This window comes from Macaca nemestrina, chromosome 11 (assembly GCF_043159975.1).
Source record: "Macaca nemestrina isolate mMacNem1 chromosome 11, mMacNem.hap1, whole genome shotgun sequence".
Lineage (NCBI taxonomy): Eukaryota > Metazoa > Chordata > Mammalia > Primates > Cercopithecidae > Macaca > Macaca nemestrina.
Genome location: NC_092135.1, coordinates 130,364,686 through 130,377,421, shown reverse-complemented (window position 1 = coordinate 130,377,421; position 12,736 = coordinate 130,364,686). Strand labels below are relative to the sequence as shown.

Here is a 12,736-nt window from a genome sequence, read left to right as displayed (position 1 = left end):
TGCAGGAGGCAGCCACTCCAGAGTTAGGGGAGTGGCCAGGGGAGCTGGGATAGAGTAAGAGAAATGGACAATTTGAGGTATATGTTAGAAGCTGAATCAACAGGATATGCTGGTGGATGTGATGTTGGCAGTGGCAAGGAAAGAAAGGAAGAAATCAAGGACAGTTCAAACTTTTGAATCTGAATCACCAGTCAGGTGGCTGATCCACTGCTGAGAGAAAGACTGAATTTGGGGACTGACAGGGAGTCAAAGGTTTGAGAGACACTCATTAGCTTTCTTCAGTTACGGAAAATTAGGAACAGGAACTCTGGGAAGGTCTTGGTTTCTTTCTGGATTCGAGAGGGCAGTGCTCAGGTGAGTGCTGAACTCCCAACAGAGCGCAAGGAGGTGCAGCATGCCCTGCTACAGCCAGCTGGTTATGACAGCTTGAACATTCCAAATGCAAGCCAGTTACTATGTTTATAAATTCACCGGGTTTTTAAAGCACAAGGGAAATTTTAACTAAAATTAACTGCACATTAGGAGGATACATTATTATAATTTTTTTTTTTTTTTTAAACTACAAGGCTGCGAACACAGCTAACGATCTGCATCATTATATACTGGATGATTTTTCTCTTCCTTAGTGGGAAAGGAACTCATAGGAATGGTTTGTCCTCTAACTGACCCAGATGAAAACACAAAAGCAGAAACAAGCCCTTCTCGACCATCATGAAGCCAGGAACTCAAGTCAAAGGCATGTTTTCCCTACAGAGCACCACTTGAATCTTCCCAGCCCTCTCTTTTGTGAAGTAAAAAATAATTTTAAAAGAATCTATTAGTTACAACCCTTTTCTCTTTACCTCTCTCTTTGCAGCTGAGGTCCGGTCTATATTCATTCTGTCCCTTTTGAGTCTGCACTGCTTAGAAATTTTCATATCATTTGACTCAGTGATTTAAGTTATAAATTTATAGCTTAGAAAAATTATCAGAAATGTAGGAAGAAAAGTTTTATTCGCAAAACTGTCCCTCCCCCCCAGTGTTATTTATTGGAAAGACTAAAAAGTCCAGCAATAGCAAAAGGTTAAAGAAACTATCCTATAGTCACATGTGGAATAGCAAGCAGTCGTTACGTGGCTTAGGCAGAAATTTTACTAACCCAGGAAAAATACGTTGGACAGACGAGATAAAGCAGGATGTACCCTTGATTATACAGTGTACCATGAAGACTGTGTAAAAAAGGACAAAGACTTCCTAGAAGAAAGACTGAGGCCAGATGCGGTGGCTCATGCCTCTAATCCTAGCACTTTGGGAGGCCGAGGCGGGTGGATTGCCTGAGCTCAGGAGACCAGCCTGGGCAACATGGTAAAACCCCATCTCTATTAAAATACAAAAAATTAGCTGGGTGTGGTGGCAAGCACCTGTAGTCCCAGATACTTGGGAGGCTGAGACACAAGAATCATTTGAACCTGGGGGGTGGAGGTTGCAGTGAGCCAAGATTGTGCCACTGCACTCCAGCCTGGGTGACATAGTGAGAGTCTGCCTCGGGGGGGTGGGGGGAAAGACTTGGAAGGAACATGCTGAAACAGCAGCAGTGCCCATCACTAGGTAAGAGGTTCCAGGTGATTACTTTCTTTGCATTTTCCAAATTCTTCATAAGCATACATTGCTATGACAGAAGACTAACAGGTTTTCCTCCTTATTTTATGACTGGTGATTCTTACAGAATTCTAAGTCCTCCTGGGTTTCCTGTGTCTTTTGGTCCCTGTTTTCTGGACAGCTGGTCTTAGCTAAGTGTCTTATGCCTGTCCTACTGGCCACTAGACCCAAGAAGTACAGTATTCAGCTTCTCAACCAGTATCTAAGCATCCTTCTTGCTCCCTCATCATGAAAACTGACACTGGGTCAGAGAGGACTTAGCCACTGAGCTGGCACAGGCACGCAAGGGAGATGAGCGGGCAAGGCAGGCTGCACGTAGCAGTGTGTGGACTTCACTTTGCCAGAAGAGAGAAGCCATGGCAGGTTTCAGGGCAGAAAGACCAGCTATGATGGTCAGGCAGAGAAGGACTGAAGTGAGAGAGGGCGTGGAGAAAGGCCTTAGAGGGGCTGCTGCAGTACCCAAATGAGATGATGAGGATTTAGCTTATGGAGGTGCGGTGGCATAGGAGACAGCTAAGAGACAAGACTTGGAAGTACATACACATCTAACTATGTGCCAGTGATAGCTGGAATCTGCCTCCCAGACTGCACTCAATGCTGTGGTGACCAGCACTTAGTCCTTAGTCATGAAGGAACAATGGGAAATCTAATTGCAGGGGGATTCTCAAAGTCAGGAAACTATGTACACACCAATTCAACAATAAGGCAAGTCAGCAGAGGTGGTGATGGGGTTGGGGAGAGAGAGGACTGGAACAGAAGAGCAGTCATGTTTACTGAATGGAGGACTCACATTTATTGAATGCCTACTGTATTAGTCTGTTCTCACACTGCTAATAAATACATACCTGAGACTGGGTAATTTATAAAGGAAAGAGGTTTAATGGACTCACAGTTCCGCATGGCTGGGGAGGCCTCACAATCATGGTGGAAGGCAAAGGAGAAGCAAAGGCAAGTCTTACGTGGCGAGAGGCAAGAGGTCTTGTGCAGGGAAACTCCCATTTATAAAACCATCAGATCTTGTGAGACTTATTCACTATCACGAGAACAGCACAGGAAAAGCCCACCCCCATGACTGAATTACTTCCCACTGGGTCCCTCCCACAACATGTGGGGATTACTAAAATTCAAGATGAGATTTGGGTGGGGACACAGAGCCAAACCATATCACCTACCAAGTAAAGGCTTTCCTTTATCCTGACAACAACCACTTAAATTAGGTATTGCTACTTCCTTTAAACAAATGAGGAACTTGAGGCTGAGAAAGGTTAAGTAGTTTGTGCAAACCACAATTAGAACTGGAATTTTAACCAAAATCCACGTTCCTTTCACCTCACCAGCATTACAGGACTTGGTGATGGTCTGGAGATAAAGTCAGTGACAGACAGAAGCGTCAACAATAGTGTTCAGGATTGTCTGGCTCAGGCTGCAGGGCAGATGCTATTGCTACTCACCCTGACAAGGAAGAACAACAGGTTTGGGAGGAGAGTTTGAGTTCAGTTTGAGATTGCTGATTCTAATATACCTGAGAGGCATCTAGTGGAGATGGCCAGTAGGCTGCTGAATATACAGTTCTGAAGTTTACAAGCAAGATTGTAACCTGGAGGGATAAGAGGGCCCTGGATAGAATCCTGAGAAACACCTGCATTTAAGAGCTGGACGACAGAAACTAGGGAGTGGCTATGGAGTTCTGAGTTCTGACATTATAGAAGCCAAGGGGAGAACATGCCTCAAGGAAGGCGTAGTCAGCAGCATTAAATCCTTCTAAGAGGTCAAGTAACACAGAATGTTCCCAAACAAGGAATCCTTTGGCTCTATCAGAAAAGACTCTTGCAGGGAGTGCTGGGAGCAGAGATCAGGGGTGACAGGTTGAAAAACGAGTAGAAAGCCAGGAAATGGCGATCATGAGTGAATACAACTCTTTTAGCAAATTAGACAGTGCTAGGGAAGAGGCAAGATTCATGAAATGGAATGGGAAAGGATGAGAGAATGTGGGAGTATACTGAAGGTGTTTGAAGGGAGTGTATTTAAAGATGACAGAGACTTGTTTCAATGCTGACAGGAAGAAGGCACTATGGATGGTGGGGTAGAAGACATTAAGAGAGACAGCAAGAAATGCAGATTCGAAGTCTCTGAGATGACAAGGGATTGGATCCAACACAAAAGTGGAACCCCTTTCTCGGCCACAGGAGGAACGAAGATGGGCAGGGATAACAGTGAGATCTGTGGATTGGGCAGGGGGGATTTAGAAAGTCCTAGTGTGATTTTTTGGGTTCTTTCCTGAAACTTAGGAGACAAATTATATGCAAAGAATGGGGAGTGTTATGGGGGAAGGAGTTTGAAGAAAGTGATGAAGGTTTGAAATTGCTCCTTTGGAGAATAGGAAAAACAGTTGACCTGGGCAGAGCATAAGGATTGCCAGGGAGTATTTGGATCCCCCTGAGGCCACAGGATCTGAAGTTACTGTGTAGTAAGCATCTGTCCCACTGTTAACTTTTTTCTAGCAACCTAGACATTAGCGAGAAGAAAGTTAGGTTGGTCCAAGCTGACTATCTGCCAGGAAGGTTTGAGGAAAGAATAAGGGGGTAAGGGAGTGGAGATACAACACAGCAGCATATGGACCAGGAGACCTACAGGGGAACAGGAAGGAAATAAATGGGAAGGAGGCTGACGGGAAGAAAACAGAAATGGCTGGGTGACCGATGTCTGGAATGGAGCTAGTATTTATTAAGCACATCCTCTGTCCTAAGCATCTCTCATGCTGATCTTATTTAATCCTCGCAACAGCCCTGCAAGGCTAGTTCCTACCTCTATGTTACAGGAGAGTGTATTAGGTATTTGGCCCAAATTACCAAGTAAGTGGCAGAGCTGAAGTGTGGTCCATGTTGCTAATCTCTGGGTGTAGTGTCTGAGGGGTCAAGGAAAGGAGTGTGGGGGGTCACTGGGTAAGGGAGTTGAAGGGGCCGAGGCCATGGTCAGAGAGCAGGCTGTGTGTCTGACCTTGGAGATGGCTGGTCAAAAACAAGATCCAAAAAGAAGTCAAGGAATGGAGAGCCAAGGGTCTGGGTAGGGATGAGGGTGGGAGATCTGTCATGAGGACTGTAATTCACCCAGGATGATGGTATGCTGTTTCCACAAAGTATGTCCCTACTGGTGTGTAGGTGCTTACCACGTGCAAGGTTCAATGCATGAATGAATGGGTCCATCTGGTTCCTGCAGCAGACACGGATGCATAGCTAGCAGGCATTTCCTCCTTGCTAAGGATGCCCTACTTTCACTCAGTTATTGACTCCCCTGTCCTGCTTCCCAGTTTAGGGGGTTCAGGGGGAAGCAGACCCAACCTCTAGCTATAGGGCTGAACCTGACAGCTCTGAGATAAGAAACCTAAGCCAATCAGGGCATGGCATTTCCTGGCCCTAGAAACTGGTTCAGGAATGGATGTGTGACCCAACCAAGGCCGATGAGGTACAAGGGGATGCTTATAGAGTGCTTCTGGGTACGTGGGCCAGAACTGCTTCAACCAGCTTGTCACCAGCCTGAGAAGGGAGCCAAGTCATGGAGGACACAGACTCCAAAGTGACAACGTGGGCAGCCAGCGCCTTGGTGGAGGCAGGCCTGGTCCCTGCCACCTTCGGGCCCTCTACTGCCCTTGTGTAATTTGTGCTCATGCTTCTCCTAAGGACACTGACACACAATGTGTCTTCCCACTCCCTTGGCTCTGTTCTCCTAATTCGCTTTCTAGAACACAGCTGTTATCTTCCTGAAACATAAGCCTGGTAACACTTCCCTCTTTAGTACCTTTGATGGCTTCCTGCTATTGGAGATATAAAAGTGAATTAAACACAGACCAGGGTCTCTGGAGGTTGGTTGTTCATATGAACAAATATGGACAGCAACAGAGCAATGGAAAGAGGTAGGCCTGTGCTCGGGAGGGTGTGCCAGCCAGGGAGGCACTCAGGGCAGACAGCAGGAGTCTTACAGGACAGGGAAGGTCCGCTCTCCCGCTCCTGCAGAGCTCCGTGCACTCCCGCTACGCAGTCCACTTCCCTGAGGGGTTCAGAGCAGGCCAGGCTCTCTCAGGCCTCTGCGCCCTTCCTCATGCTCCACCTGCTTCCAGGGGAGCCCTTCCTGCCTGTCCCTCCTCTGTCCAAGTGGCCCTGATCTTTTGTTTTCCCCTTCGCTGGGATGCTGGAGGCATTTCCCCCAGAGAGTCCGAGGGTGGCTTCACCAGGTCTCCTGGGCACTCGGTGTCCTTATCACTGTCACAGCAGGTGTCCAGTGTCATCCCTTCAAAAGAATTTCTCCTTTCTCTTCAGGAAATAAATTCAGCCTCACATCTGCCTCCTGCTCAGTAAATGACAAGCTGTGGCTCAGACACTCAGTGTTCAGGTGTTGCCATCTTGTCAGCACCCTGAAGAGGCACGAGCTCCTTCCCTCAGCAATGCTCACTAGATGCTTCCTACCTCTCAGGCACGGCAAGGAACCAGGCAGCAGCAGCGCTCTGGCCCTAATCACCACCTGCAGGGACCCACCCACAGAGCAGCTCACCTTGGGAAGTCAGCCTGCAAGAATGGCAGCCACTCAGACTTCACAAGGTCTTTCTCTCTCCAGAGGCAGCGTCACGTCAAGCAGGAGAGCTCACCACTACCCAATCCTTTCCCCCGGAATAGGCTTCTCTGGGTGGACAGTTTCCAACAGCACAACGGTCCTGGTATTGAGTGAAGAGGGAAGGAAGGGAAGGACCCAAGAGGCAGTAACAAGGCTGCTCTGTCAGCTTCCACCAGCAGAGGGCGGAAGCCTTCAAATGGGTTCAGTTAGAGGCAAGGCTTTCATCCCAACAAGGAAAGGTCAGTCTCCTCCTAGGGCAGAAAATGGAAGAGCCTTCTCTTTCCAGGGGCTCAGGCTGAGGTCACACAGGAGGGCAGGCTCCAGGCAGCCAGAGCATGAGACTACCACTGGGACCCCTTTGGACCTAGGCCTCCTGCTCTAGGGTGGGGCCCCCGGGAAACTGGCCCCAGAGAATCGTGTGGGTGGGCTCCAGAAGCCTGGATGAGTTGAAGGGAGTAGGACCCTTGGGAGAGGAGAATCTTCCCCAGAATCTGTGGAAACATGGGCTGCAGGCCCCGCTGGGGTTGTTGGGCCTTTGAGAGGCCCTCCTTGAGCCCCTCTGACCTCTCTGGGTGGGATGACAATGGAGACAGCAAGGCCATCCTCCCAGCAGGTCGTAACAGGTGGGTAATAAGAATGAGTGACTAAGGACTATGTACAGCTTCCTCAGGCTGCTCAGATTATTGCTGCTTGGGGATGGCACTTCAGGGAGAACTTAGGGGCAGAAAGAATGTCCTAGGTAAGCAGGAGAAGGGGTGTCCACTGAGTCTTTTAATGTAGCTACTAAAAGACATGTGACCTTACTTTGGATCCCAGCCTGGTGAGGACAGTGGGCCAGGCTACATTGATAAGAATAACCAGAAGAGTGACGGGACAAGACTCGAAAGTGTGGCTAGGCAAGCATGCCAGGGGTCCCTCCGGGCTACTGAGCAGGTAGATCTTCAGCTGGCCCAGGCACACGGGCAGCTTTGTCAAACAGCCACACTTGGAGAACGTCATCAAAGGGCCACTAGGCACTCATCAGTTAGGGAAGATACCACATTAGAGGTTTTGAGGCTTTGGAAAACTCCTGGCCTGACCTTGGAAGGGCAAAAAATGAGTTTAAAAGTTTAGGAATTCCCCGTTTTGTTCACAATACCTCCAAGATGACCTCTCACGGGCAACCAGGTCTCTCTCTGCCCATCTCCTGGAAGGTACTTACAGTCCCAGCAGGACACAGCCATTCAGCTTCCTCTGCAGTCTACTCCATGAATGAGCAGGGGAACCTAGGATGCTAGCTCAGAGCTCCCCTCACAGGGGTGTAATGAGGGAGGTCACTGGTAAGAGTACAGCGTGAGTTATTTGGCCAGGACTGCTCCAGTTCAAACCAACATGGGTTCTCCAGAAGGCCTGTGAATTTGCTTCAATCTGCTAGTTATTAGGACTAAGGTTCAAACATAGGTCAAGGCTGGCCTGGGAAGCCTCCAGCCTCTCCATGGTTGACTCTTCCCCTCATAGTCCACTGGGTTTTGCAGGGTGTCCAACTCTTCCTTAAGCTGAAAGTGGTAAATCCTAGCACAGTTCAAACATTTCAGCTATGCCATTTATGGCAAACTTTAAAAGATCAAAGTTACTTCTACCTGCAGCCTTGGTTTTTAATAGAAAAATCTGATTAGAAGAAAATCTCCACATTCTGAGATGATCTTGAGTTTTTCTTCTTTAGTGTTCACTGTTTGGTTTGGATTTCCTAAGTATCAATTCGTTTTTCCATCTCCTTTTTGCTTTTCTTTTATAAGACAAAGATGCTGTGGACTTTGCTTTAACTTGGTTAACAACGATTCTATGGCAATGTATTAAATTTCTTTCTCCTAAGTCCACTGAAGTCTTTTTGGACTTGGAGAGAGCTTTTTAAGAAAGAACTTGCTCATTCAGCAGGATTTTCCTCCCCACCCCAAGCTCTGGTTCTGACCTGGAAAAAATAAGAGTGAGAAAGAGCAAGAGAATCCTGCAGTCCTGACGCTCAACTTCACAAACCACAAAAAAGAACCTTGCTCCAGTAACGTAATCATGGAGATTTCTGGCACCTTGGTCTTTCAAGAAAAATACATCCTTCTGCTGGCACAGGGACCCATCAAACTAAACCCTGTTCAGCATGGAGTTCCCGATTCATTAGTGTTGGAAAGTCTATAGTGAGGCTGGCTGCTCCCATTGGATGACGCCTCCCTGCAGCGCCGTCTGTAAACCCCACAGCTGTGTTTTCACTTAAAGCCACTTCTCCTGACTGCGCTGCACCTTATTCCAGAGGCTTGTTCTGTTCTCATTAAGGTTAAAAATGACAGGACAAGGATTCTTCAATGCTGAGGTTTTACTTTCTGAGAAGAAAAAAAGTCTGTCTCTGGAGCTATGGTCAACCCACAGGGAGGGCTGCTCTGTAGGAAGGAGCCAGTCCCAAGAGAAAAGGGCCTGGTGGTAGCATTCATGCCCCCAGGTCAAGCTACCTCCTCTTCTGAAGGTGACTCCATTGCTCACCAGCTCGTCTATGGCAGGAGAGTTCTGCTCACCACTGTCCCACACGACCTGTATTACTGGGTGAGCCCAGCAGGGAAGAGCTCATCCCTGATCCCAGGGTCTCTTTTAGCAGAACAGGAGCACCTTTACTTCAGCAGCTTCCCAATCAGGACTTGCCCAGTTACTGGGCCATGTTCTTGCCCCTCACATGCCTGAGCAATATGCAACAGTGAATACACAGCATTATAAGCAAGTCTGTGTGTGTCACATGCAGCCAGCTGGAGAGAGAGTGCAGTCAATCTCCTCATCCTAATCAAAGTTGGAGCATTTTTGAGGATTTTAATGGCCAAAGAAGGTGACTGTGTTGGAACATGACCATATCAAACCATTTTTGCTCAGAGCTCAGGGGCTTCAGGCCAACTACTGTTGAAGTAATGGAGTTACCCAAAGCTGCTTCCACAGGAAAGTGTCAGTGCTGACTGCAGGAACTGCCTATCACCCCTTCCAATGCACAGAGATGGTTGTACATCTGAGAAGGATGCTATCTAGATTTCCTTGCATATAGAATATACTAATTCTGTTACCTATCTATCTGCTTTCTAAAGCTTGTGGTCCTGCCCTCAGCCGTGGTCCTACCCAAGTTGCAGGCCTTGTGGAAGCCTCCCACTTTACAGTGACTGCTACACAGCCTCGATCAAACACTCAGCAAAGAGAAGGGGACAGAAGTAGCCCAAGTGACAGGCTCTCCACTCACTCAGAGATGTTCTACACTTTATCTTGGCATCAGATTAGGCTAGAAAGTTATGTGTGTAGATCATATGAGCTTGGCTCTCTAGCACCTGCCTTCCTCAAGGCTGGGTTAATATATCCCTTCACCAGATTTTGTCTTAAGAAATAGCCTTATAAAATCTCTTTCCGGGCCAGGTGCGGTGGCTTATGCTTATAATCCCAGCATTTTGGGAGGCCAAGGCAGGTGGATCACCTGAGGTCAGGACTTCAAGACCAGCCTGGCCAACATGGTGAAACCTCATCTCTACTAAAAATACAAAAATTAGCCAGGCGTGGTGGTGGGTGCTTGTAATCTCAGCTACTTGGGAGGCTGAGGCAGGAGAATCACTTGAACCCAGGAGGCAGAGGTTGCAGTGAGCCAAGATCACACCACTGCGATCTTAGGCATGAGAGAGGCAAGAACATGGCCCAGTAACTAGACAAGGCCTGGGAAACAGTCTCCAAAAAAAAAAAAAAAATCTCTTTCCTCTTTTGCCCAAAACGCAAACGCTTTCCACTGTTGTAACACTGAATATTTCCAATATCAAGCCTCATGTGAGAAGCTGCTTTTAGGTGCTAGGAAAAATAATTCTCAATGTTCAATGGAGTTTGTTATAAGAGATAACCTTATAAACTCTCCCTCCCCCACCCCACCAAGCAGGATGACTGCATCTGTGATACTGAAATCAGAAAACATGAAGCCCAGTCACAGGAGCTGTGCCCACCCCTAGCGATGTCACATTCTTTCTGACGCTCCTCTCCTTCATTCTGATTTTCTGTCTTTCTATTATTTAAATGCAGCTCTCCTTTATTGTAAGCCCTCTCAAAATCTTTTTGGAAACAGATGAGGGTATATACAAACAAAGCAAAGTTCTTCAAAATATAAGCCAAACATACATAAAAATAGGAGATCCAGGCAAGTTTGAACACAAACTGATGAAACAATGACCATAATGGTAGGTAGGCATTCAGTGCATGGAAAAAAAGAAAACGGGACATTCCCATACAATACTCAGAGCCAGTGATCAAGCTGGCTGTATTCTTGAAAAAACAGTAGAGAACAGAATGATCTTCCAGGGAATTGGCCTCAGTTTCCAGGGACTTGAGGAGTTGGGGAGTTATATAACCCCAAGCGGGAAGCCAGCAGCTCTGACCTTGTCTCTGTTCTCTCCCAGATTCTGGGGTTGGTGGTAGGGTTCTGATGGTCCTAGACTTTCTACCTGTGAAATAGAGCTGAGTTCCTCTATGGTTGTCCTCATGGTGTGTTTTACAGGTCAATGTGAGATACTTTCTAGGTTTGCTGGAAGAAAGCACTCATGATAAACCCCTGCTATATCGGTTAGAAGAGAAGCTCTATGATTTCAGAAGAACCAGTGCTCACATCTTCAGATGTTTTAATGAGAACCAAGTGGCAATGAAGAGTTCTCCTGCATAAGGCTGTCTTATGTAGCTAAGAGCTCCCATCAAAGTTCATGACTTGCTTCTACGGTAATTCTGTTTCCTTCCTCCCAGACAAGGCCAAATATCTGGATAACATATTCCAGAACTACACTGCCATCTCAGGTCCCTTCTGGACCTGGGGCAGCCAATCTAACTCCTTCCCCAACTGCCTGCTTCCCTGCTCCTACACCCTGGCTTCTACCTGCAACAAGGGGGCTTAGCAGCACCTCCTGGTAGAAGAATCACTTTTCACTACCATCCAGCCACAAAATGGTCATTGATCTGACATCCCTAAGGTTGCTCAGAACAAACTGGAAGGGACACCTATAGGGCTCATACCTGGGGTTACCTGAAGTTCCTATTCTAAGATAATTAGTTGTGTCTTAGATAGTCTGTTTCTTTACAGAATGACATATCAATCTAAGAGATGCTGTTCTAACTGTGGTAACGCCAAGGAAAACATGGGTATTGTGAAGTTTAAAGACGGTATAGACAAAAGTTTACAGTTAACATGAAATACAAAGACCAAATGGAGGGTATCTGGAAAGGCCAGGATCCATTAAGAAGGAAAATGGGGCTAGGTGAGGTGGCTCAATGTTTGTAATTCCAGCACTTTGGGAGTCTGAGATGGAAGGATTGCCAGAGGCTATGAGTTTGAGAGAAGCCTGGGCAATATAGCGAGACCTCTGTCTCTACAAAACATTTAAAAATTAGCATAGGCGTGCACCTGTGGTCCCAGGTACTCAGGAGGCTGAGGTGGGAGGGTCACTTAAGCCCAGAAATTTGAGGCTGCAGTGAGCTATGATCATGCCATTGCACTCTAGCCTGGCAAGAGTGAGGCCCTGTCTCTATGTAATAAAATGAAAAAAAAAAAAAAAAAAAAAGAAGGAAAATGAACAAACTTTCTATTTGTAATGTTAACTACGAAAAATTAGCTTTGGTAATAAAAAACTCCTTGGATAATCTCACACAGTTGAAAATCATTTAAGAAACTAGACATAATGTTAAATGTTAAAAAAATAAGTTTCACAATAATCTTAGGGGAATGTTTTCATTAAGCAGAAACTTGTTTTCCCTCTAGTCGCCAGGTAATCTCTCTAGGGGCTCTAGGGCTAGAACTCAGGGGACAGACAGAGGATCTCAAAGTCTAACTTTTGAGTCTAGTTTAGATCTTCTAGTCTACCTTTCTGCCTGTTAGACAGAGTTTATGCTCTTGCGTCCACCTTTCTGCCAGGGAAACAGGACTTTGGCAAGAGGAAGAACTTCTGCTTGTGAACACTTCTACCTATGAAAACAACCAATGACAGGCCAGGCACGGTGGCTCACGCCTGTAATCCCAGCACTTTGGGAGGCCAGGGCAGGTGGATCACTTGCAGCCAGGAGTTTGACACCAGCCTGACCAACATAGTGAAACCCTGTCTCTACTAAAAATACAAAAAGCGAGGCGTGGTGGCACACGCCTGTAATCCCAGCTACTCAGGAGGCTGAGGCAGGAAATCTCTTGAACCTGGAAGGCAGAGGTTGCAGTGAGCCAAGACTGTGCCACTGCACTCCAGCCTAGGCAAGAGTGAGACTCTGTCTCAAAAATCAAACCCCAACAACAGGGGCTGCTTAGTAGAGAAGTAAAGGGTACAGCCTCTTTAGGCTGCTGGGTTTTGAATCCGGGCTTTACTTCCTGTTAGTATGTAACCTCTTTTACCTTAGTTGCCTCCTTTGTAAAAAAGAGATAATAACAGTGCCTACCTATAGCAAATACTTAATGATGTTCTTGATGTATTATATAGTAAGACCAGAGGTT

The 12,736-nt window shown here is 46.8% G+C and overlaps 1 protein-coding gene across 1 annotated transcript in view; it reads right to left on the bottom strand.

Moving 5' to 3' along the window:
* Positions 1-12,736, bottom strand: part of LOC105473922 (DIS3 like 3'-5' exoribonuclease 2) — a 374,047-nt gene that overhangs the window by 31,060 nt on the left and 330,251 nt on the right.